Here is a 25,429-nt window from a genome sequence, read left to right on the forward strand (position 1 = left end):
GGGGATAAAGACACTGGAAACATGGAGGTTGATTGGAGAGATTGCTTATTGGTGGACAGGACCGCATGGGTTTGAGAGAGAGAGAGAGGTATTTATACCCTGGGTGAAATCCAGCAGGTTCTAGAGAACCAGTAGCGGAAATTTTGAGTAGTTCGGAGAGCCAGCAAATACCACCTCTGGCTGGGAGGGAATGGAGATTTTGCAATATACTTCCCCTACCACGCCCACTAAGCCATGCCCACATTGAATTTCACCCCTGATTTATACCCTCTCTTGAGCCTGCCCTTGCCCTTCCTGTGCAAGAGATGTATTCTATTGGTTGTTGTCAGACTCCCATGTGGAGTCATGTTTGTCTGAATCAAGTATGGTTGAACCTTGGGCTGATGTAATATCCCCAGGTGCCATATGGTGAGCTCTGCTGTTAGATGGGTAGAGGGCTAATCCTATTATGTTCTGAGAGTAAAGGTCTTTTGTCTTGTAGATAGGCTGACACCAAAATATCTGCTGGGGGCAGGAATCTGAGGATGAGTTTCTGTTCCCTTTAAGATTTTTATTTATCTTTTAGGGGAAATATTCTGTCTTTTTAATATTTCCTAGAATATTTCATTCTTCTATAGAGGGGTGGGTGCTAAAAGAGTCTTGGTGGCGCAGCAGACTAAAGTGCTGTTAAGTAGCACTTAGCTGCCAGCTGCCTGCAATTACTGCAAGTTCAAATCTCACCAGGCTCAAGGTTGACTCAGCCTTCCATCCTTCCGAGGTAGGTAAAATGAAGACCCGGATTGTGGGGGCAATAAACTGACTTTGTATAAAAAGAACACTGCTTGGGGGGGCTGAAAGCCCTACTAAGCAGGTATATACAAAAGTATGAAGGCTATTGCTTAACGTATTGTAAGCCGCCCTGAGTCTCCGGAGAAGGGTGGCAGATAAATCGAACCAATAAATAAATAAATAAATAGCATACTTGGGTAGTCAAAGTTTTTGATTTGCTATGATATTTTGTATCATTATATGGAAAGATTTCTGTGTTGTTGTCCTTTGGCGAATTACTCTTGACAATTTCAATTTGAAATCCCTGGCCTATGGATCCAGTCCTGAGACATTTGTTCCTAACCAGAATGAAGTCAAAATGACAGTATGTTATCTCCCCACAAATTCCATCCTTTTGCATTTGTGTCACCTTGTTCACAAGTCCAAAAATGGTATAGTTATGACTATAAAGTTACAATGTGTATTTCATCACTTCCTCCCCCACCCCTCCCCGATTTTGCCTTTATAAGTGTCTGGGTGTGTATTTTGCCAACTGGTAAAATTTTATCCACACTTTTGAATGTTAGTATTGGGGAAATCCCTTGAGAAAACCATAGATTATCAAGAAAACAGATTATTTAACAAATCAGTCCAGAGTTCTCAGTCGAAGCACAAATGAGCAGGCTGAAATTTTGGGGACATTATGCAAAGGCTCAGCTTTCTGGATAAATCTGGAAAAGGTGGAAGTAAACAGGATAAGCAACAGAAAGTGGATGGATTCAGTTAACAAAGCCAGTGGGTGATAGATTTGAAGTGCCATTTTGGGACAGGTCATCCTGGGGATAATCTATGCAGTTGCTATAAACTGATCCCAATCCTAATCAATATTTTATTCATTTGAAAGTGCAGTAGTTATCTTTTAAAGTCACCAGTCCTTTTCTTTTTAATAGCAACACACACACAGAGAGAGCTAAGTTTGTCACCTTCTGCAGAAAACTCCATCATTCATTCATCCAAGGCAGCGAGTGCCTGCGGGTCTGAGAAATTCACTACTTTAAAACGTTGAATAAGTGCATCCGAGCATTCACCCAGATAGGCCAGGTTTTCTTCCAAACAGGAGTACAAGGCTCCAGAAGCTTACTCGCGTTCAAAACGAAGCCCCTTTCCATTCCTCGAGGGTTCCCTTCGGGGATGAACGCGGCAGAAGCGCTGCCTAAAAACGCCGCAGAGAAGCGCAAGGACCACCTCGCGCCCCTCACACCTTCCCCCGCCTCCCCCGATTTTCCTCATTGCCATGGCAACCCTCCCGACGCCAGAGCAGCCTCCCCCCCTCCCGTCTCCCCTCTTCGCTTTCCTCCGGCTCTTCTTCTGTTCTTTTTTTTTTAATGGGGTGATGATGCAACCACGCCGCTACGTGGGGATTCCGCCGGATTATCCGGCGTGCCCCGCGGCAAAATGGCGGCCTGAGCTGAGCGGGAGGGTCCGGGCCGAGAGGGGCAGCGGGCGGTGGGTGGGAGGGGGGAAAAAAAATAAAGCAAAGTTTGCCGGAAATTCGAAATGATTCGGCTCAGGCCGGAGCGACGAAACAGGGATCGGATCCTCCGGCTCGACTGAGCGGGCAGGAGCAGCCTTCCCGTCGCCGAGAGAGCGAGCGAGCGAGAGAGCCACAAACTCCTCGGAGTTAGACGAACTGCGTGGGTCTCCGCTGCGGGTCGGAGGCGGCTCAGGACCCCGTGATTCCGTGGAGGTAATAATAATAATAATAATAATAATAATAAGCACCCCCTCGGAGTACCGCCTGCTAACGAACCGCCCGGGTGGGAGTGGAAAGGGGCGGGAGCTAAGCGCCGTCTCGCCTTCGCCTCCCGGTCCCGGAGACGGTCTGGCTTTTGTGGCTGTAACCGCAAGGCTGCAGCTTGAAGTTCGCCCTCCCAATCAAGGTACAAAAAAACCCGGAGCAGCCTGCGCTTAAATATAGCCCCGCACGGAGGTTTTGGGGGAGGTGTGTGTGTGTGGGGGGGGGGTAGAGAGAACTGACGTGTGTAGCCCAATCACTGGGGTGGACTTCGTGCAATTCCGCCCACCCGGTTCAGACTTGGCGCCAGCCTTTGCTTCCCGTGTCTTTCCTGCGAGCGAGAGTGGCGGCCAAGGGTGGTTTCTGCGGGAATCGGTTGGCTTTTGTGAATAAGCGAAGGGCAGTTGGGGTGAGGTACAGCGAGGAGGACGAGCGGTGTAATTGCACTGCAGGTTCAAAATATGGAGAAGGCTTTAGAAACGGGTAATGGGGTAAAGAGAAAGGAGCAAAGGTCCTGCCGCGGTTATTTTATTTATTTATTTATTTATTTTTCATTTGACTGGAAAACCCTCGCATGGTTATCTCAACGCCGACATGCTGCACGCAGAGGATTTTTTTTTTTTTTTTACAAATTGCATTTACCTTCTGTCAAACTTCCAAGCCGCTTAAAATAGCACGCCTCCTTCCTCCGTCCTTTTATTGGTAGCAGTCGTCAAGGTAGATTTGGGAAGGAGAAGGAGAGCAACTGATCCAAAATCCTTCAGCGAACTTTGTGGCTTAGAATATTCTGAGCTGCGATTTCCCAGGATTAAAACTAATAATTAAAACTGCATTGGTGGTGTGTAGAAAGACTGCTTACATGCATGCCCTTAGCATACTTCAAACATCTGGGTTAAATATATTTTCATCTCTGGATCCTTTGGGCTCTTTCCAGTTCCATTGTATTTGTGCTATGCAGGAATATGATTTGTTATCTTGCAGCGTGTGCACTGTGCAAGGTCCAAGAACTGGAGTAACTTTCTTGTGCATGAACTGATCATGCAATTGGGTTCATTCAGTAAAATCTGATTCATTTAAACATGAGTTTTGAATACATAGGTTTTATCTCACCAAAAATAAAATTGTTTATTTCCTTTTGTGAAGTAAAAGAAATGAAAGACATAGAATAAAAGCTGTACATGTCTATGCCCAACATGTCTATTCATGGGTTGTAGTGCTGGTTTACACTGTAGGAAGTTAGCACCCACCCGTCTCCTAGGAAAATGAAATATTCTAGGAAATATTAAAAAGGTAGAATATTATATTTTCCCTAAAGGAGAAACATGTTTCTAAAGACAGAGCCTCAGCTCCCTGGGCCCCCCCTCCAGCAGATATTTTGATGCCAACATATCTACAAGACAAAGGCTGGGCCAGTTTATCTACAACACAAAAGACATGCCCCTCAGGACATGATAAGATTAGCCCTCATTCAAGATCCAAACCAGGACAAAGCCATTAAGCCATAATAGGAATTGCCCAAAGCCCCTTCATTACATCATCACCCAGCAAGATTCAACCAGGCCTGGGATTCAAGACAACCTACAAAGTTACCCCTGCATGGCCCCATGGTAGTCTGACAACCAATCAGAAACAGGAAGCTCCAAGGCAGGGCCTAAGAGAGGGTATAAATTCCCCCCCCTCTCTCTCTTACCCATGTGCTCTTTTTTGCCCAGGAGCTCAAACTATGTGGTCCTGTCCACCATTAAACCATCTTTCCAAGCAGGCTCCATGTTTCCAGTGTCTTTCTTCCCACTTCGAACTGAACCCAGATGGATATTTCTTCCAAGAACACTATGCACTGAAATGCAAACTAGATAGCTACATTTTAATCTAGTGTGTTCAAGTTGCTAGTTTATATTCAGAGTGTCATGTTCAATAAATCAGAGCTTACTTCATTAATATGAATCAGCATAGCAATAGCAATAGCACTTATATACAGCTTCATATGCTTTACAACACTCTTAAGTGGTTTACAATGTCAGCATATTGCCTCCAACAATCTGGATCCTCATTTTACCAAGCTCAGGAGGATGGAAGGCTAAGTCAACCTTGAGCCGGTCAGGATTGAACTCCTGGCAGTGGGCAGAGTTAGCCTGAAATACTGTATTCTAAGCACTGCACCACCATGGCTCCATATTGTGCAATTGCCAAACACATGTATTGTGGAAATAAATAAACCTCGCAATAAAATGGAATAAAAAATAGTGTGGAATGTGGTGTAAAATAAAATGGTGGTATAACTGGATTTGGGAATATTCTTCTGAATTAACTGAAAAGCCAACTCCTTTTAATTCAGAAAATAACTTATTAGCCAACATGCTGGAAATAGCCCATTCCTCTGAATGCACTCCTTTGTTTATCATTTGACATTTAGATTCAGTTTTTCTGTTTATCTGCACATTATTTATCATAATTAATTTGTCATGCATGATTTATTATTTTGCAGGATGGTTTTCTGTATATTATTAGAAAGTTAAGACTTAGGAAAGTCTTAACTTTGATCCTGTTATTCTCTTTGACTTGCTATTTTTTAAAATATATTTTTTAATGATTTATGGAACACAAAGTTAAGAAAATGTTTAGTCTCAGTTATAAGTGATACATTGTTTATTTAAATTACTTGTTTTAAAGAAAAACTTAATATTTAGCACTTATACGTACCCTTAGGATCTGAATTTTCACACCACATATCAAAAGATATTTGTGGTGTGCTATGTTGTGAGTATATTCAGGCACTTTGGATATAATACTTGAACAAACAATGGCTTACTATGCTATCTGAACATAGGCATATTATTACATAGGAAATTTCCACAAATAATTAATATGGAAATTAGTAAAGGAATGTAAACAAATGTAATAACATGTATATAAATTTTGGTCACAGCCAAGAGTCAAGATAAGATACAATTAATAAAGGTACATATTAAGGTAAGAGTTGAAGAAAATACTATATAAACATTCAGAAAGGAGTTTTATATAAAGCTTATGTTACTTTTATTTTAATTATTTTTTAAAAATACTTTTTCTTACAATAAACACATAAAAGGAATTTCATATCCTTTTTATATTCAAAGAAATGCCACTTAATGAGCAAACTGTCACTTGGAACTGTTTGAAAAAGTAGGTAATGTAAATGAAGCGGGCTCTGATAGATGACCACTGGATAACTTTCTATTCACTCTATTCTTAAAAGGAATGCATCCGGTTGGAAAAAGTACAAACTCAGCCAAAATCCTTTTGGTACCTCTAGGAGGCCTCTAAGTTGTCAGAAGAAAGGAACATTCTAATGACATACAGCTTAAAGGTTGGTTAGGTCAAGGGGATCCACATGAGTTAAAAGTTGTCTATCGTCAGAAAATGATTTGAGTCTATGCTTCAAAAAGAATTATAACTGTTTTGCAAAGAAACTCAGTAATTAGGAAATGTCAATTAAAAATGACAAATGTATATGACCATATGAATTGCTGAGTTAACAGAATCCTTTGTCTAGAAGGGTATAAAAACCATTGTACCTAATTTCTGTCTTTGTTCAACGCTTCATGTACAGAGCTTTGAACCTATTGCGCAATATACAAATTGTCTCTGATTAACCCAAAAGTTGTGTTGGTCTTATTAAATCCACAACATAGGAGTTAACATAGTCCGAATAATTTGAAGAGGGACTAAATCAGAACCAGTCTATCCTTTGTCAAGATTAAAAAGCACCAGTAGTTGGGGATATTAAAGAATCTACTCTCGGCCAAGATAGCAGCAATAGGTATGGTTCTCCAAATCTAGAACAGATGCATCTAAATTGTAGAAAATGAGAAAGTGCCTTTCTACTTTTCTGTTTGTGCATGTAGCATACAGTGGCTCTAATAATCTGAAGCAACTCCATGTTTATAAATTGCATAGTATTTGGAGATGAACTGCAGTGCAATGTGGATTGGGAATATGAATAAGGGATTTGTAAAGATGGGGCATAGATTTATTTCTGAGGCAGAATTAAGGGATCAGTTCCTTAAACAGAAATATAATCTATTTCCAAAGACAAACCCCAGGAGTTTAATCCTGATGTTGATGGATTGAAAAACAATGGTGTTTTTACATAGTTTCAGCTGAAAGTCACAGTGTGAGTTAAAAATTAATTTTAGCTGTGTTGGCCATGTGAAACTAAATCTATAGAGGCCAATTTATTTTAGGCCAAATGAAATGTTACAAAACCATCACTACTTTGCAAGTTTCCAGATTGTACAAAATAGGAAAAAAGAGGGGGATAGGAGAGGGAAAAATGTAATCAGTATAAGAGCCATAGCTATACTAGTTTACATTGTCCCATGAAATCATTTTTTCTCCCTTTTCCTTCTCTTTGTTTCCTCAACTATTTTTTAATGAAGCGATACAGGAATTCAGAACCGTGCATCATTTTGGAAAATTCATGTGGCTTTATGAAGTGTGAATTGCTACATTTTAGCACCCATTAATTATATATTATAATATGGGTGGCTGGAATGGGGAGATGTTTGATTCTTCATGTATCAGATACTATGAGTGATATATAGATCTTAGAAATATGTAGCAGTAATTATGAATATAATTATTTGGGATTAATGTAATCCAAATAAAAAGATGAAATTGTGAATGCTGTCTTAACCAATATGTTGTGAATAAAATAGCTGGCAAGGGAAGTTGTTGATTGAAGATATGAAAGAGGAAAAAGTCATAGGAGGTTTAACTGATAGGCAAAAAAGTCTAATCTTGGTTTCGCTACTGAGAGGAAATGAGAAAGGCTTATTTAGAGCTGTGGTTTTCAATACTGCATATTTATCTTTTGAGAGAGATAAATTGTTATACTGATAATACGGGCACATGAAAGATGCACCTTTCATGATAATAAAGTAATCTTAGATGTGGTGATTGAGATGCTGTTCATGTTCAGTTGAATGTTATTTCTGCTTTGCTTGAAAAGAGTCCATGTAATCCAAATTAATTTCTTAATTTGAATATTTTAAATATGGTTCTGTGTGACAGCCAGTTTGATGTAACAGTTAGGCATCAGGCCAGAAACTAAGAGACTGTGAGTTCCAGTCCCACCTTAGCTAGTTGACTTTGTGACAGTCCTTGTCTCTCAGCCCTAGGAAGTAGGCAATGACAAACAACCTGCTAAGAAAACTGTGAGAATTCCATAGATAATGGAGTATTTGGTGTTCTCTGAATTTGGCTGTTTGCTTGTGAATGTTGTGTTACCAGAATAAGTAACATCTTCAGTGCTAGAAGAGGTGGGGTATGCTCTGTTTATATACAGTAGCTTAGCTTGCCCTGTCAGTGTTGAAGAGGGTTTTTTCCTCTTGTTGTTCTTTGATTAGGGTATTGTTTACTTCACCTTTCTCTGGTATGAATTCTGGTACTCATCCCTGCTTATCTGGGTGTTGATTGTTGGTGAGGAGGTGTTCATTTGTTTCCTTTTTAAACTTTTTAAGGTTTCTTTTGAATGGTGTATAAATGAAGTTTATTTCTATGTGCCTGTTGTTGGCTCATTTGTCTGAGTGCGAAGCTTATAGGTTTCCCTAGTGTTCTTGGATTTTATTTGCTCTAAATGCTCATTTCCCAGTTGTAACTCTGGTTGAGTCTGTCCATATGTTGTAAGATTATGGGGTGTTTTATTGTATTTTCTGACTACTAGTTGCTGTTCATAGTTGCACTCTTCTAGTCTTCTGCCTGTTTGTTCCACACAGTGGATGTTACAGCCTTTGCACTATACATTGCAGATGATTCCTGTTTTTTCTTTTTTGGCTTATGAGTCTTTGGTTTATTTAAGATGTTTTTTTTGAGGGCTTCAGTTATTTTTTTTAAATAAATCAATATATTCAAATGAACAGAATACTGAAAACAGAATCATTGGAATTCTTCCCAAGTATCCTTTAATATGGCCCAATAAATGAACACTAGAAATTATATTTTGTTTTGTTATTTATTATTTTACATACTCATACTTTTGTCCAAGCCTTTTGTGTTCAATTTGAGATCACAATTTTTGACTATAGCAATTGATGTTTGACAGTATTTCTTTTGGAACTGGAATAAATCATATGTATAACATCTCTATTTTTCTACCACTTTTTTGTTACATTTTATTTTTTAAAAAAGTTACAACATATTGCATAAAAAATCTTAATTTTATCTTTTATTGGAGTGACCAAGTTTCACAATACAGGATTTAGACATTGGCACTTAATATTGCTTATTTCCTCATTTTACAAGAACTGTTGTATTCTACTGATATGCTAGTCCTTTTGTTTCATGCTTTGTATTTCTGTAGGAATTTGTAGTACAAATTCAGAGCCTGAATTTGCTTCTTCTCTTTAAGAAGAACTTGACATGACTTGATCTCCATAGTTAACAAGAGTAAGCAATGACAGTTTCCTAGATAGATCATTTTTAAAGAGGCTGATGTGGTCTCCTAATAAAGTAACTCAAATAAGAAGTCTGTGTAGAGCATAGATCTAATTTGCCTTTTTCCTTTCTTCCTCTGGAAAGGAAGAGATCATTACAGTGCTTTGTATTTTAACTTTACAAAGGATTTTTTCCATCACAGAAAATTTGAGAATACTTATAAAATTGAGCTACAAACAGGTCATCTATAGAGAAATTAACTATAGAAATGTATTGCAACTTGCCCAGTAGGAGGAAATAATACTTTCAAGCAGTTTCCTTTTAACCTCTTTAATCTTGAATGGTATAATAAAAAAAATCTATCTTCCATTATTATGCTGCCTCTGTATTATATATATATTTCTCCCACTATTTATATGCTCTTACATTTATGTTCCCTTTTGACTTGTATTACTTGTCACTGCCTATTCTTTCCACCTGTTCTTTTTAAAGACTCAAATCATTTTTTGTTCTGTGCCCATTCACATAACCTATTCTATGGCTGGTTTGTAGATGATACTGTGGAAACACTTTACATGCAAAATAGATATAATCACTTTGAGTGATTATAATTGTTTAACTGTGCATAGATATTAAAAGATAAGCTACTTGGTTGACAGAAAATTCTGCCAGTTGCAGAAATGCTATTTCAGGGTCTTGAGAAATAGGGAGCAGATGCCCCAAGAGCCTCTTGTTTAATGGTGGTGGTAAGGTAAGATTTAGAGAGATTTCTCAACTGAGGCCCTTGGTCTAGATAGGTTCTTTAGGCAGCCCCATGGACCTCAATTTTTTTCCTAACTGAAATGAATTTTGCTGTCATATTGTTCATTCTGATCAATATTGCTTTCACTAAACCAAATGAATACTGTAAAACATTTTTTTTTCTTTATGATTTGTTAGCCACTTCTGGTGAAGGCAGTTTTTGCAGAGGTAAAATGAAATTACAATTTAATTTTCACATAAAAGGCCACCGGATTTACTTTCAGCTCTAGGTATTTAATACTGTGGTTGCATCTGAACATGTTCTTTTTCTTTGTGTGCAGTGCTTGATCAGATTCAAGAGCTCAAATAATCACAGCTTGCTGAAGTTCCACTGTGGCTGTATGAAGTGGCAAAAATCACCACTTGAAAGGATTTGTGGGTTGATTTGTCGAAGTTTACCTTTTGAGTTAAGGTTGCCACTATCAAAAAGCTGTGGGGATGGGTCTCCATGAGGCGGTAAATTCACTCTTCAAAGGCGAAGCGATTTTACCTCTGTTGAGTAAAGCAATCATGTTCCCCATCTTTAAGAAGCTATCAAGCTCATTTCTCTACTTGGAAGCTTCAAGATTCAGATTCAAGCAATAAGGAAATTCTTTTACTTACTCCCAAAGCACAGAAGCATGAGGAATTTGATCTTTCCATCCATCTCTCCACGTTGCAGGCTTGAGTGAACTTTAGTTGGCATTTATCTTGAAACTGTGCTGTCTTGGGGGCTGAAAAAGTCAGGAGTGTTTTAATAGTTTGACATAATCCTACTTTATCTAATTTATACTAAAACAAATGCCTTAATTATGATTTGAAGGCTGTTAGATTTCTACTGTGGAGACCGTTGCGGGGCCATTGGGACAAAAGAAGATAATAAAGAAGGAACTTTGGTAAGTATGTAATTGAATAAAATAAGCATTATAGTAGAAGGAAAAACGAAGCTGGCAGTGCAGCTAGTCCCTTAATTGCTGTTTTGAATCAGAAAATGTCCAGTGTTTGTAGAAAGGTTGCAACCATTTTGTTGCATGTCAAGTTTGAGGACCTGAAGGATGTATATTCTTGTTCTTAGACTTTGTAACAAATGCATAATTTTTTTTAATTTATTCTTTTACTGCTTTTTAAAATAATGACCAAAAACATGGAAAAAACATCAAACACATAAAATCATGAAGGTTTTATATGTATATATATTAGAAACATATGTACTTGAATAATAATTAAATTAGATAATTATATATAGAATTGTAACTATTTTGAAATAATATTTAATATACATTTCTTTTTTGTGTGGTATTTTTTACTTTTTTATTTTCTTGCCAAAGCACTGTTTTATTTCGTAAAGGTTATGGACATATCATATTTAGTCAGTGAGTTCAGGGTTTAATCATGAGCTCTTGAAATCACAACTTGAAACAGAGATAGGTAAGGTACTTCACCATTCTTCTGCAGCCACCAGAACTTTGATGGCAGACATGGGAAATTGAGCAAAAAAAATATGTTCTAGAAATGCATCTGCAACCTAAGTTTTTTTTTAATAATTCTGAAATTCCTGGCAGCTAGAGAGTATTGGATTATGTATGTGTATGAATGTGGAAAGGTACTGAATTTGTAGGAACTTACTTTGCCTTGCATTTGCTTACCTGGGTCAAAGGGACACAGCTAATTTTGTAGTTCAGTAACCCAGCAAATGTATCTATAATTGCTCTTATTATTGGCTTCAGTTCCAGTAGGTATAAATAGTTCTTAATCTCTTTAAAAACTGTTTTAAAGATTTGGCTTATGTTTAGGCAATATCACAGTACAACAGGTAGTTAAATGATGTATACTTCAGTTCTATTAGACAGTTTTATATTTTTAATGAGAACTGATTAAAAGCTCTGCCTTCCCTATTTTATCAAAAGATAATCCAAACAAATAATCCAGGATACTTCCAAATCTGTTTTTTAAAACTATTGAATGGGAGATTAGTGGGTTTTTTATTAATGAATCTAGAGTACAAAATATTGGAGAAAGTCTTATTTATTTTTGTTTAATGTTTTGGTTTATTCCAAAATCAATTCTTTATTTTTAAAGAGTTTTTGCTACTTTGGGGTGCAGGAATGTCTTGTGTGAATGTTTTCATAAGTAGTCATACATTTCTTTTATACAGTACTTTAATTTTGTCTTGCTAAGCAAGGATAATTCTCTGGCTTTTCTGTAATTCAACTTGGACTCTCTCCTCATTGGCATACAGCACATCTGTTTTAATTCTGCTATGTTACATTACACATTTACAGTTGAATTTGTAACTGGCTGACCAACCACACTCAACATTTTATTTTTTATTTTATTTATTTTACTTCAAATTTATATACCGCCCTTCTCCCTAGGGACTCAGGGCGGTGTACAGCCAAGTAAAAACACATAAATACATAATACATACATTAAGAACAGATTAAAAGGAAATATCTCAATTTGGCCCAAAATTTAAAAAGACAAACGAATTTAAAATCATTTAAAATCATTTAAAAGGAATTTATTAGGCCAGCCCGGCTTGTTGAAAAAGGAAAGTTTTAAGGGAACGGCGGAAGGCATGAAGATCTTGGATTCTCCTTATCTCTGGGGGCAGTTGATTCCAGAGGGTGGGAGCCCCCACAGAGAAGGCCCTCCCCCTGGGGGTCACCAGCCTGCATTGCTTGGCTGATGGCACCCCGAGGAGGCCCTCTCTGTGGGAGCGCACGGGTCGATGGGAGGTCATCGGTGGCAGAAGGCGGTCTCGAAGATAACTAGGTCCTATGCCATGGAGCGCTTTAAAGGTGGTAACCAACACCTTGAAGCGCACCCGGAAGACCACTGGGAGCCAGTGCAGCTCACGCAGGAGCGGTGTTATGCAGGAGCGCCATGCAGCTCGCGTAATTACCTGCGCAGCCGCATTCTGGACCAGTTGGAGCCTCCAGGTGCTCCTCAAGGGGAGCCCCATGTAGAGAGCGTTGCAGTAGTCCAGGCGAGAGGTGACGAGGGCATGAGTGACTGTGCACACGGAATCCCGATCAAGAAAGGGGCGCAACTGGCGAATCAGGCGAACCTGACAAAAGGTCCCCCTGGCAACAGCCGTCAGATGTTCCTCCAAGGACAGCTGTGTATCCAGGAGGACACCCAGATTGCACGCCCTCTCCACGGGGGCCAAAGACTCGCCCCCGATAGTCAGCGCTGGAGTCAGCTGACTATATTGGGATGCCGGGAACCACAGCCACTCAGTCTTGGAAGGTTTGAGCTTGAGCCTGTTCCTCCCCATCCAGATCTGTACAGCCTCCAGGCACTGGGCCATCACTTCAAGGGCATCGCTGGGGTGGCCTGGGGTGGAGATGTACAGCTGGGTGTCATCAGCGTACTGGTGGTACGCTGTAGTCCTTAATGGAATTGCAACTACATGGAGGGAAGTATGCAGCAAGGCTCTGCTTTGGCCTAGTACTCTTTAGTATCTTCATCAATTATTTAGAAGAGGGGATAAATGGGAAACCCATCAAATTTGCAGATGACCTCAAGCTGACAGAAATAGCCAACACTACAGAAGAAAGGCTTAAGATACAGAAGGATCTTGACAGTTTTGAGCACTGGCTCTATCTAACAAAATGAAATTCACTGCTGAAAAAAGTACATTTTTTCTACATTTAGAAAAAAGAAAAAACAAGTGCACAAATACAGTATAGGTCCGTGATGGCGAACCTATGGCACACATGCCACAGGTGGCACACGGAGCCATAATTGTGGGCACGTAAGCGTTGCCCTAGCTCAGCTCCAGTATGCATGCGTGCACTGACCAGCTGGTTTTCGGGCCTTCCGGTCCCACCAGAAGTCAGCAAACGGGCCATTTCCGGCCTCTGGAGGGCCCCTGGGGGGTTGTGGAAGGCCATTTTTGCCCTCCCTGGGTTCCAAGAAAGCTTCTGGAGCCTGGGGAGGGCAAAAAACAGGCCTAATGGGCCCACTGTGCCACCGTGTGCCAAAAGCAGGGGGAGTGTGGGAGGGATCATGTGCGCATGCATGGGGGGGCGGGGAACATTGAATCATGGGTGTGGGTATGCATGTGTGCGACACCCCCCCCCACGCTCCCCCTGCTTTGGCACGCAACGGCAAAAAGGTTAGCCATCACTGGTATAGGTGGTACTTTGCTCAAAAGTAGTAACTGTGAGAGGGACCTTGGAGTCAATCACTTAAATATAAGCCAGCAGCTACCAAAAAAGCCAATGCAGTCCTCGACTGCATTAACAGGGATAGAATCAAGGACAAATGAAGTGTTAATATCACTTTATAATGCCTCGGTAAGGCCACACTTGGAATACTACATCCAGTTTTGGTCACCATGATATAAAAAAGATGTTGAGGCTCCAGAAAGAGTACAGAGAAGAGCAACAAAGGTGATTAGGGGACTGCAGGCTAAAACATATGAAGAATGGTTGCAGAAATTGAGTATGTCTAATTTAATGAGGCATGGGGCTGCCCTTGGGGTGCACCCAGAGGCTCCAGCTGGTCCAAAATGCAGCCGCGCGGGTTGTTACGGCAGCTTCCCGTTATTCCCATGTTACACCTCTCCTGCGCGAGTTGTACTGGTTACCAGTGGTCCTCTGGATCCGCTTCAAGGTGCTGGTGCTTACCTATAAAGCCCTTCATGGCATGGGCCTGGGGTACATGCAGGAGCACCTACTGCCAGCCTCTCACCGACCAGCGCGCTTGCATAGGGCAGCCCTCCTCTGGGTGCCGATGGCCAGGCAATGTCGGCTGATGGCGCCAGGATGAGAGGGCGTGATGATCCTCTGGAATGATTTACCCACCAGGCTCTGCACGGCTCCCGACCTCCACTCCTTCCGCAAGGATCTAAAGACATGGCTTTTTAAACAAATTGCCTGACCTGTGCGGTGTTTTTAGTTTGGGTTTAATATGGGTTTTAATTGTATTTTTAATTTGTCTAAATCAATTTATTTTTACTGTTCTACGGTTTTAATCCTTTGTGAGCCGCCACGAGTCCTTCGGGAGAAGGGCAGCATATAAATTTGACTAAATAAATAAATAAATAAATAAATAAATAATGAAAAGAAGGGCTACTAGGGGAGACATGAAAGCAGTGTTCCAATATCTAAGGAGTTGCCACAAAGAAGAGGGGGTCAAACTATTCTCCAAAGCACCTGAAGGTGTAAGAAGAAACAACGGAATGAAATTGAACAAGGAGAGAAGCAACCTAGAATTAAGGCAAAATTTTCTGACAGAACAATTAATCAGTGGAACAACTTGCCTGCAGAATTTGTAGGTGCTCCAACACTGGAGGTTTTTAAGAAAAGATTGGACAACAATTTGCCTGAAATAGTATAGGATTTTTTGCCTGAGTAGGGGGTTGGGCTAGAAGACCTCCAAGGTGCCTTTTAACTCTGTTATTCTGTTATTCTAGTATTCTGCCATTGTACCTATTCTATGCAAGTTTCCTCATTCCTTTTTTTCTGTAAAAGGTATCTTTTTCTACCTTGCATTTTAACATTTTATGTTTATTTCATTTTTTGTGTGTAAAAATCAAGTAACGTTTTACTCTTAAAAGGCTTAAAGTTAAGTCCTTCATGTCTGATCCAGAATGAGAATTTGTATTTTTTAAAATGTTAATATGAAGATTATAAATAGGGTTCTATGTGTACACACAGACATGTTTGCAATCACTTATTTTCCTTGACATATATTTGGGATATGTAATCTAAGTATATTTTACACATGGTTCTTTTAAATTAGACTGAAGAAGAATGACCACAGAGAGTAGGAAGATGTTTAACAATTAAAGATTTGTTGGTTTTAGTTTAGTCTAGCTTTACCATTAAAAAATGAGAAAGGACTTGGGAAAACAAAATTAAAATGAACTTTGTTAGGAATAGTTTATATACTAAAACAGAGTTAATGCTTTTCTGTAGAGTATAAAAATTTGTTTAAGAATCTAATTTTCAGGCCTCATTAAGTGTCTTTTAAATGGAAAAGTGGGATAAATATTTGCAATAAATACATTCGCCTGAATTGGCTTAAGTAGGTGACATCAAAGAGAAGTTTGTTGAAAGGGTACAGAACCAGTCATTGTCTTGGGGTATGACCTATAACTACAGTATTTCATTTGGGTATTAGATTACAACTTTGTTTTGGTTTAACTGAGATGGTAAGTTAAGGCACTGTTAATTATTACTTTAAACAAATTGAGATTAATGGTCAAAATTTTGCCTCTAGCAAACACAATATTTTATTCTTATCATATACTAAATAGGATTTACCAGTTGAACATAATTGCATTGCATTGAACATACTTGGTTTGTATATTCCTCCAGTTGTTGCTTTAACATCTTTCAGTTATCAACAGCATTAGAACATAGCATATCATTAAATAGTTACTATAACTAAATTGATGTTTCCAATAGAAGAAAATATATGTTGCTCAGAATTGAACTGTGGAGTCTTTTGTGCTCTCTAGATTGGTTATTTGCTTGCAGATGTTTCATTACCCAACTAGGTAACATCAGTGCTAGTGAGTGTGAGGTTTACTTTCTGTTCATGTAATAATAATAATAACTTTATTGTCATTGTACGTGTATACACAGTATACCCATACAACAAAATTCACTTAACACCCAAAGCCCAGGTCCAACAGACATAACAATCCCCAAACACACTTTCACCCACCACAATTTCCCACTCCTAAACCACCCAAACATCCACACAACAGATCAAGTAATACTGTCCAACAGCTCACTGATAGTGGCCCTTTAGTTCATTGTTGAGTGCAATTTAGCTCTGGGATAAAAACTATTCAGAAAACATGTGGTCCGAGTTTTAATTGTTCTGTATCTTCTGCCAGAAGGCAACAGTCCAAAAAGATTGTAAGCAGGATGGGAAGAGTCTCTGAGAATGTTATGCAACTTTCTGAAACAGCGAGATTTGAAGATGTGATCCAGGGCTGGTAGCTGGAGTCCGATGATATTCTGGGCAGTTTTAATGATTCTCTGTAGAGCTTTTTTGTCTGCTACAGAGCTGCTCCCATACCATGCAAGAATGTCGTATGTCAGGATACTCTCAATGGTGCTGCGATAGTAGGACAGAAGTAGATGCTGAGATAGAGTTATCTTCCTGAGCATTCTCAGGAAGTACAGCCTCTTCTGTGCCTTCTTCACAAGCATGTTAGCATTCATAGTCCATGAGAGGTCCTTCGAGATATAAATGTACAGCACCTTGCCCCATGTGCTTTAATACAGAGTTTCCCAACCTTTCTGGGTTGGTGGCCCTGAGTGGAGGGAGGGGGGGAAAGAGGAGATGATTTTGTGGGAGGGGCAGGTGCGTGCATACACGTGCATGAACACCTGTTGTGAGAGCGAGGGGGTTGTGAGCACTCATACAAGTGGGGCAACAAGCGCTCGTGACACACTGGCCAGCTACCCATGTGGCCCGGTGGCCAATAGGCCGCGACCCACAGGTTGGGGACCCCTGCTTTAATATGTTCCTGAAAATGAACACTATCAAAATATATTTTGTTTTGTTATTTATTAATTACTTTCCCTGATCATATTTATTTTAATCCTTTATGCTAAATGCTATTGATTTGAGATCACAATTTTTTGGCAATGCAATTGATAATTTGAGAGTATTTTGGAGGAGTGTGGAATAAATCACATACCTAACATCTCTATTGTTCTATTTGTTTTCTTTGTTTTTAATTTTTAAAAAAGCTTTAAAATATTGTTCACAACACTCTAAATTGTCCCTTTTGTTAAAAAAGGGGGATAAATGTGCTTTCTTATAATATAAATCTGTTGGTTTTCTTTTTCTTTTATGGTACAGTTTAAAGTGAAATATTGTGACTGTCTTAATTTCTTTGATATCTTGACTTATGAGTTGTCCTGGATCTGAAACATCATAAACTAAACAACTGAACCTACTATTTAAAGTCTATCTTAGTTTGAAGTGCCCCATTTTCAAGTGATTTCTGTCAGCTTAATCTTAGGACATGCATCTTCATGTAATTCTGGAAAATGGTTTGATAGGTTTTGAAAGTGAATCCTCTGAGATTTTCTTGACATAAGATGCCAGTGAAACAATTTTATTTTGCAGCAACACCGGCACTGGCACTACTGAAACTGCTTCCAGTTCAGAAAACTTACTTTTGGAAACCACCAGACATCTTCCTGGAACAGTGTTGTTGGAAGAAATTTTGGCATGATCCGGATGGAAACAGAATGTTCTGAAATTATTCAAAACAGTTTGTTCCTGGATTGATGAATTTTGCACATCTCTAAATAAATCTTCATATATAAAAACCTGTGTCATAATTACTGAGATTCGGAAATATTTACTTTGGCTTTAGCAGTTCTTCAGCAGTTGTAACTGCCCCTCTATAATCCTACCTGTATGAAGATTAGGAATGACCCTTGGTTTCATATAACCTTTCCCTCAGTGCAAAGAGAAAAGATTAAATGCTTTCATTTGTTCATTTTATCTCAGAAACAAGTATAGACAAAAAGTGGATGTCAACAAATTCTTAGCATTAGTTAACTCTACAGCCTTATATCAGATAACTCGTTTAAATATAATGGAATAAGTATTCAAAGAAAAAATGTGAATGTTTTAACTTTCCTGACTTTCATGGGGTGTCAAACTCGTGTCGTCACGGCATTGTCATGTGACATATCACAATTTTTCCCCTTCGCTAAACTGGAGATGGGTGTGGCTAGCGTGTGATGCATCTGGCCCGCGGGCTATGAGTTTCATACCCTGATGTATATCAACTTCTATTTCTCAATTGGATTCTGGTAATAAAGTCCAAAAACCATTAAGGGCATAATTAAAAATTATTATATCATCATTAGACCCTTCTTACCTTATGACAGGGGCTTGGTTCCTGTTTTGTCAAAATTCTATTTTATTTCAAGCATTAACCTCTGTAACGCTTATTTGGAAATTATTGGAACAGAAGTATAATTCAAGTCTTACAATCAACTGGGATAATCCCAGTCTGCGAATTGCAGGTAAAAATAATTAATAGGCTAATAGGAATTTCAATATTTGAACTAATTGCAGATTTTAAAATCATTTAAATTACTGTAAGGGGAATTTGAAATATTTAAAACCAAGGAATGTCAGTATATTTAATTAAAACATCTTTTGATTCCACAGCTTGGTTTATGTTTATAGTCATTTTCCAAGGTTTGATTGCCAGTTTCATTATTCATTTATTTATTTAACATAACAACCATCTCTATAAACAATTTATGCTAGAAATACAAAGTGATGGGGGGGCTCATGCACCTGGTGAGTAGTTGCCCTGCTGTTGTTCTATTTCGGTTTAATAACCATAATTATGGTTATTTTGGGAAGTTATGTTCCCAATAATTTTGGAAAGAGTAAGGTTTAAAAATGTGAACATGACTTTGAATTGCATATGAAAAAATGGAATGTATCATTTATGATTTTTATGGAATTTATAAATGTTATGAATCTGTCCGTTTATCAAGCAACATTCAAAACTTTGTTAACAGCTTTAAAAGACTTGCAGGTTTAATTGATAAAGAGTACAATCTAAATCTTCTCCCCCCCACCAATATTTAGTTATTGTTGAAAGAGTTCTGATATCATTGAGTGCAGTCATAGGGCCCCAGCTGATACAGTGAGTATTTTGCATCTAGTATTTACAGCTTGATTGACAACCTGTAATATAAACATTAGTCCAAACATGATCTTAAAGTGAAACTCCACCCATGCGAGAAGCCAGCAGTCCTCCTGCCACGCGCCATAAATCGTTTACAGTTTGCTCATGCCAGTGCATTTGAGAAACAGCTGCACCTGGGATTAGCAGTTTGTAGAAGGCCTCTGATGAGCTAAATAAGGGCCTTCTGCTCTGGTTCTAAATACTGGTAATGGAGAGAGTGCAATAACAGAAGTATTTTCTCTGCACCAAAAACCAGTTAGTTTAGGCAATGAGATAGGGGATTTGCATAATATAGGATAATGAGTAATATTATTCCATGCTATGATAGTAGCTTATGATCATGTTGCTTACTCTTGAATTGAGTTGGTAATCAGTATTTTACATATGGAAGCCAATATTCAGGTAAATGTTACATTCTAATAAAGGGTACTGAGTGACAGGGAAACATTTCTTTGGTGATGTTTACTATTCGTGAGCAATGAATATATTGTCATATGTTCAAGTTATTGGGGAGGAAACTTATCTCATGTCATAAAACACTGTGGTACAATTGTTATTGGAACTACATTCAATACATTACTTACATTACTTAGCACAGTACACTCAAGGAGCACTTATGCCCATTTGATGTTCCCTATGTTTAGCAGCGGAGGTCCTGATTTCAGATTTCATTGTATTTAGGGATTTATTGGTCTTCATCTTTATCAGGCTGTTGATTTGTGGTGTGGAACGTCTTTTCAACCGGTGCTTAATATTTTGCAAATTTCTTAAAATATTTTCAGTAAATATTTTCAGGGTATTGTTCTCTGGTTTTCCATTGTATTTTTATGTTGAATGCTTTAAGAGCCATGATGGCAGAGTAGTTAGATTGAGTGCTGCAGGCTACTTCTGACTGCTGGCTGCCAGCAGTTTGATTCTCACTGGCTCAAGGTTGACTCAGCCTCCATCCTTCCGAGGTTGGTAAAATGAGGACCCGGATTGTTGGGGGCAATATGCTGGTCTGTAAACCGCTTAAAGCGGGCTGTAAAGCACTGTGAAGTCTAAGTGCTATTATTATTGCTAATAATTGTATTGTTAGATGATTCAGAATCATTTAGAAATTCAACACATTTGTAATTGATAGCTCCAAAGCATGTCTTTCTGAAAACAGTTAAGTCAAAGATTATACGGTGTAGGAATCTGCGGTCACTCAACAATATAGAGCCTGCATCTGGACTGATCCTGTTTTAACTTTTATTGAAGTCAGTTGCTGGAAACTATTCATTTTTGTGGTTATTATTTCAGAACACATTTTTTTCTTGGTATGTCTCTAGATATATCTGTATTTGGATGTTAATACTGCAGTTTTGGAGCTTTGCCATTATGGCAGGTAACAGCAAACACTTGTCAATTGAATCCTAACTGTATGGGTATTTTTTTTTTTTTTGTCTCCCTGTTCCTTTAAGAAATCCATGAACGAATGAGTGAATAAATGAAGTAAAAATCGGAGATTTTGGTTTTATGTCATGGGTTATCTATAATAATAGCAATTGACCTAAAGTGTAGAATTTCATAGCATGGGAAATTGATCCTCATTTTTATCATTTCACTTCAAATGAACTCAATTCTTTAAAAAGTCTTGATTTGCTGTTTGTATGCCAATTTGGTTTGGGAACAGGCTTCATGAAGGAATAAATTGTTGGTAAAGGCTATTACTTAATAGTATTATAGACTCCATTCTGCAAAGAGGATAAGGAGTACAATACTGCAGCATAGCATGTCCTACACTGAAAGAACTAAAGATGAGTTTTGAAAAAATTGTACAATATTCAAAGGAAAAATTATTCTTGCTAAATGACATAGGTGGATAGGTGAAACACAAGTGTACAGAAAAAGTGATTGGCACATTCAGAAGAAACCAAAGAATAGATTTCTGTTAGGTATAATTTTTGAATTATTATATTTTGGCTTTGGCTTCTCTTCTTCATGGTAATTTAAGTGGTTTGTTCTGGCATCCAGTTTGCTTTCTTCTCTTTCTTCATTTTTGGCCATTTCTTTTCACATTTATTTTAAACAACCTCGTTGAATTCATTCCATAACTCCTCTCATTCTCTATCAGTGAGATTCATGACTTCAGAATGATTCCTGATGTTCTCCTTGAAAATGCAGGTGATGTCTATGTATAGAGGTGCCATTTTGATTCTTTAAAGACAGTATTAGCTATGGGGAAAAAAACCATTGCAGTGGCAGTAATTGATAAGTTCCATTTCAATTTCCTAACCCATACAATCCAGTTCTATGTTCCTCTTTAATGTTTCAACTTTGGCATTCCAGACTCTGATCACAAGCAGTACATTCTGCTTGCATTTTCCATCAGTTTCAAATTGAAGTTAATCATAAAACTCATCCATTCTTCTTCTTCTACATTGGTGTTTGGAACATTAGCTTCAATTACCATCATATTAAAGGGTTGTCCACAAAATCTAATTTATATTATTTGGTCATTGATTGCATTACAGCCAAGTACTGTTCTTGTTACACTGTTTTAAACTATAAAAGTAACCCCTATTTCTTTATTTTCATGTCCTCAGTTATAAATATGGTGATTTTCTGACTGGAAGTTTCTGATCTTCTAGTCAGACCACTGCACTCTAACCACTGTGAGGTGGCGCAGTGGTTAGAGTGCAGTACTGCAGCTACTTCAGCTGACTGCTAGTTCAGCAGATCAGCGGATCAAATCTCACCGGCTCAAGGTTGACTCAGCCTTCCATCCTTTCCGAGGTGGGTAAAATGAGGACCCAGATTGTTGGGGGCAATATGCTATTTAGTACACTGTCTTTGGTGTAAGCCGCCCAGAGTCCTCGGAGAGTGGGCGGCATAGAAATATGAATAATAAAATAAATAAATAAAATAAAATCTTAATGCACCTTAGTTTGCTGATGTCAAAATCTCAGTTTTAGTAGTTTCATTTCATCTTTTATCGTGTTAAACTCTACTGTGTTTATGCTTATCTTCCATGTTTTTTACTGTAATTATGTTTGCTTCTACAGTTTTTTCCCCTTTCTGAGAATATTAGCAAATAGATATCCTAATGGTTTTAATTTATCCACATTATAAAGACCTTTAGTACCCTGGAAGATCCTCAATAGCATGTTGAGTGTCATCTGATTTGAGATACCCATCATTGGGCATTATATTGTGAGTTATTTTATTTTTTCTATCCATGTGGTTTTTTTGGTAGAAATACTGAAGTTGTTTACCATTGCCTTCTCCTATGCAGCATGAATAGCTGTGCCATTGTTATTAAAATGATTGTCTGCCTCCAGCATCTTTCTATATTGGTGCTGCCCAATATAGATGCCGGCTTGGTTTAGCTGGGCAGCTGGGATGACCTTCACATCTTTGGTGACCCTGCTGGGAATATATATTCCTGTACTATATATACTGTTGGCACACAATCCCAATTTTCTTTGCTCATCATCTCAGGAACACACACATATTCTATCAAAATAAGGCAGCACAGCACAGAAATAGGTGAAGAGGGTTAAAGAAGATGTGTCCAGTAGTGTGAATGGAATTGAAAGTGGTGAAATATTTTGGGATGAAACTGAAGTGAGGAAAATCTGTATGTTCAAAATTGAATAGAGCAAGAGAGATATGCACAATGACACCTTTGTTGTTTCTTGAACTTAGAAATGAATGTATAAGGAATATTTATGATTATACTTCAGGTATGTTGGCTTGGGGCATCAATGTGCTGTAATTTACATAGATGATTTTATCACTTCTTTGTAACATTGTTGAGGAAGTGGTTGGTATCCAGGTGCAAAGGGCTCTGAATAAGAGAGATTATGTGGGGTCCTTTTAGTTGGGTTTTAAGCCTAGGCCTGGTGTGGAGATTACACTGGTGTTTTTGGATATTATCTGCAGAGGGACCTGGAGACAGAAGGGCACTCTTCTTATCCTTTTAAGCCTCTCAGAATCATTCATAACCTTTTAATACAATGTGTGAAGGTTGGAAATTGGGGATACTATTCTGAAGTGATTCTACGCTTTCCTGAGTGGCTGGTGCCATTCTGCGTTGTTGGGAAAGGAGGGATGAAGTAATTGAGGATACCAGTGTTGATCACATCAGGGAGAATTATTTCTCATCCTGTTTAATGTCCGCTTGAAATGACTACGTATTTTAAAAAACATCATTGTTGCATAATTTTTAGTGTAAATTTCAGTATCATTTGTGTTTTCATGTTATAGCTGTTTTTAAATTTTAAATTAAAGTTGCCTCAAGTTGTTGAGTTAGATGGCATACAAATGCTGTAAAATATGTTACATATTAAATAGTGACTTATTAAAGCAAAAACTGAAAATTATTTGGGTACCTTGGTAGGATATTTATTAGACAGAGGAATGTGGATGGATAAAATTTAAGGCATGCAAATACTGGTAGAAGAGAAGTGGGTAGTATATGATCTATTGTGAGAAATGAACATTTGCTGAAAGAGGTGCAAATGATTTTATAAAACCATATTTCTGCCTGCTTTGTTATATTGAAGTGTGTGTTGGGTATGTCAGGAGAAACAAAAGTAAATTGACCAGGGTTGGAATGGATGCTTAATAAGTATGCATAATAATAATAAAAAGAAAATATAGATTGAATGAAGGTGGACTGGATATCATTAAGAAAGTTTCATTGAGATGGTTTGGTTATGTAGAAAAGATAAGTGAAGATCAAGAAGTAAAGCAGTTATATGAAAGAACAGTGGATGATTGAGAAAGTCATTGTTAAATGGAGCTGATGAGATTTTCAAAAAGAAAGAGATACTTCCAAAAATAAAAGTCAACATAGGAATCAGTTTATGGCTATAGGAGAGCGAGAAGTTATGCAAAAATAGAATATATATATTCTAATATATATATTCTAACAATGAAGTTTTCTCCTAAATGCAACTTCATGTCCATTGAGGACAGGCTGGGATGTAGCAATGTTCTGAAAAATTTGATTAGTTTTTTAAAAAATATTTCTAGTCTAGCTTTATGGGTCAATGTCCTGCAACAACAGCTGTTTAAAAACATAATGATCACATATTAGTAAACAAACCCAGAAAGCTGTAATTAAACAAAAACTGCCAAATTAAGCTAATTAAAATGGAGAAAACTCAAAACAATCCAATAAATTTCTCTGAGAGACTAGAAAAAGAGATTTTCAAAAGGGTTTGCAGTAACAAGCCATTTCAGAGCGGTGGTGTCATTATACAAAATATCCTGTTCTGTGATGGTTAAATCTGCCGTTTTTATGATGACAAGTGAGAAATGCCTCTTTACTGATTTGAATGAGTAATTACGATACCATACTGTATGTTATTGTACTAATACCAACCACTTAATGTTTCCAAGTTTACATTGTATAAATTACTGCCTGTTAAAGTTGTTGTTTTACTCTTTAGTGAAACACCCATGAGGACTAGTAACTTTCATAATAAGAGGGGAAAGCTACATTATGCCCTGAAATGAAACAAGAACCTACATGCTGTTTGCTACCTGCCCCCAGGTTAACCCAATGAGTCAGACAAGCCTTTACTCTATTTGCTTAGCAGGCAACGCATGGCTTACATGAGATAGATTTCTAACTCACTCTTTCCTGCTTCTGGGTGTTTGCTGCTGTTGAAAATGATGAACCCCCCCCCCCCCATTAAAATATAGTTTTTAATGTTGCATCATGTTGGTTATCTGTCTGAATTAAATTAATCATATGTTAGCCTGTGATCTCCCTGTTTTAACTAATAATATTTCATGCTGCAGCAGCATTTCTGTGTTTTTTTTTTAATGGAAAACAATGCTTTCTCAAGCTCAGCCCTTCTTAGTCTTATCCCTGCCTATTTCTTCTTGAAAAACATTCAGAGGCTCTGTAGGCAATGAAGAAAGATGTGGGTGGGTTAGGAGGAGTGAAAGAAATAGTGGGCATACAATTGAGTTTCGTTCTTCTTGTCTTACTCTTTGCCCAGCTGTATATAGTA

The 25,429-nt window shown here is 38.1% G+C and overlaps 1 protein-coding gene across 11 annotated transcripts in view; it reads left to right on the forward strand.

Annotated features, from left to right (window-relative positions):
• The first annotated feature begins 2,163 nt into the window (after nucleotides 1-2,163).
• The window catches only part of TJAP1 (tight junction associated protein 1), a 58,688-nt gene continuing 35,422 nt past the window's right edge, over nucleotides 2,164-25,429 (forward strand). For 3 of the 11 annotated variants that reach the window (XM_087883068.1, XM_034428101.3, XM_034428105.3), the window contains exon 1: nucleotides 2,176-2,494. The gene's annotated coding sequence lies outside the window, so the exon portion shown is untranslated. Of the gene's footprint in view, nucleotides 2,688-10,559; nucleotides 10,633-25,429 lie in introns of all 11 variants that reach the window. The other 8 variants (XM_034428100.3, XM_034428104.3, XM_034428103.3 and 5 more) reach the window with 7 other exon arrangements.

Source organism: Pantherophis guttatus, chromosome 1, assembly GCF_059756535.1.
Source record: "Pantherophis guttatus breed Tessera chromosome 1, ASM5975653v1, whole genome shotgun sequence".
NCBI classification, from domain to species: Eukaryota; Metazoa; Chordata; class Lepidosauria; order Squamata; family Colubridae; genus Pantherophis; species Pantherophis guttatus.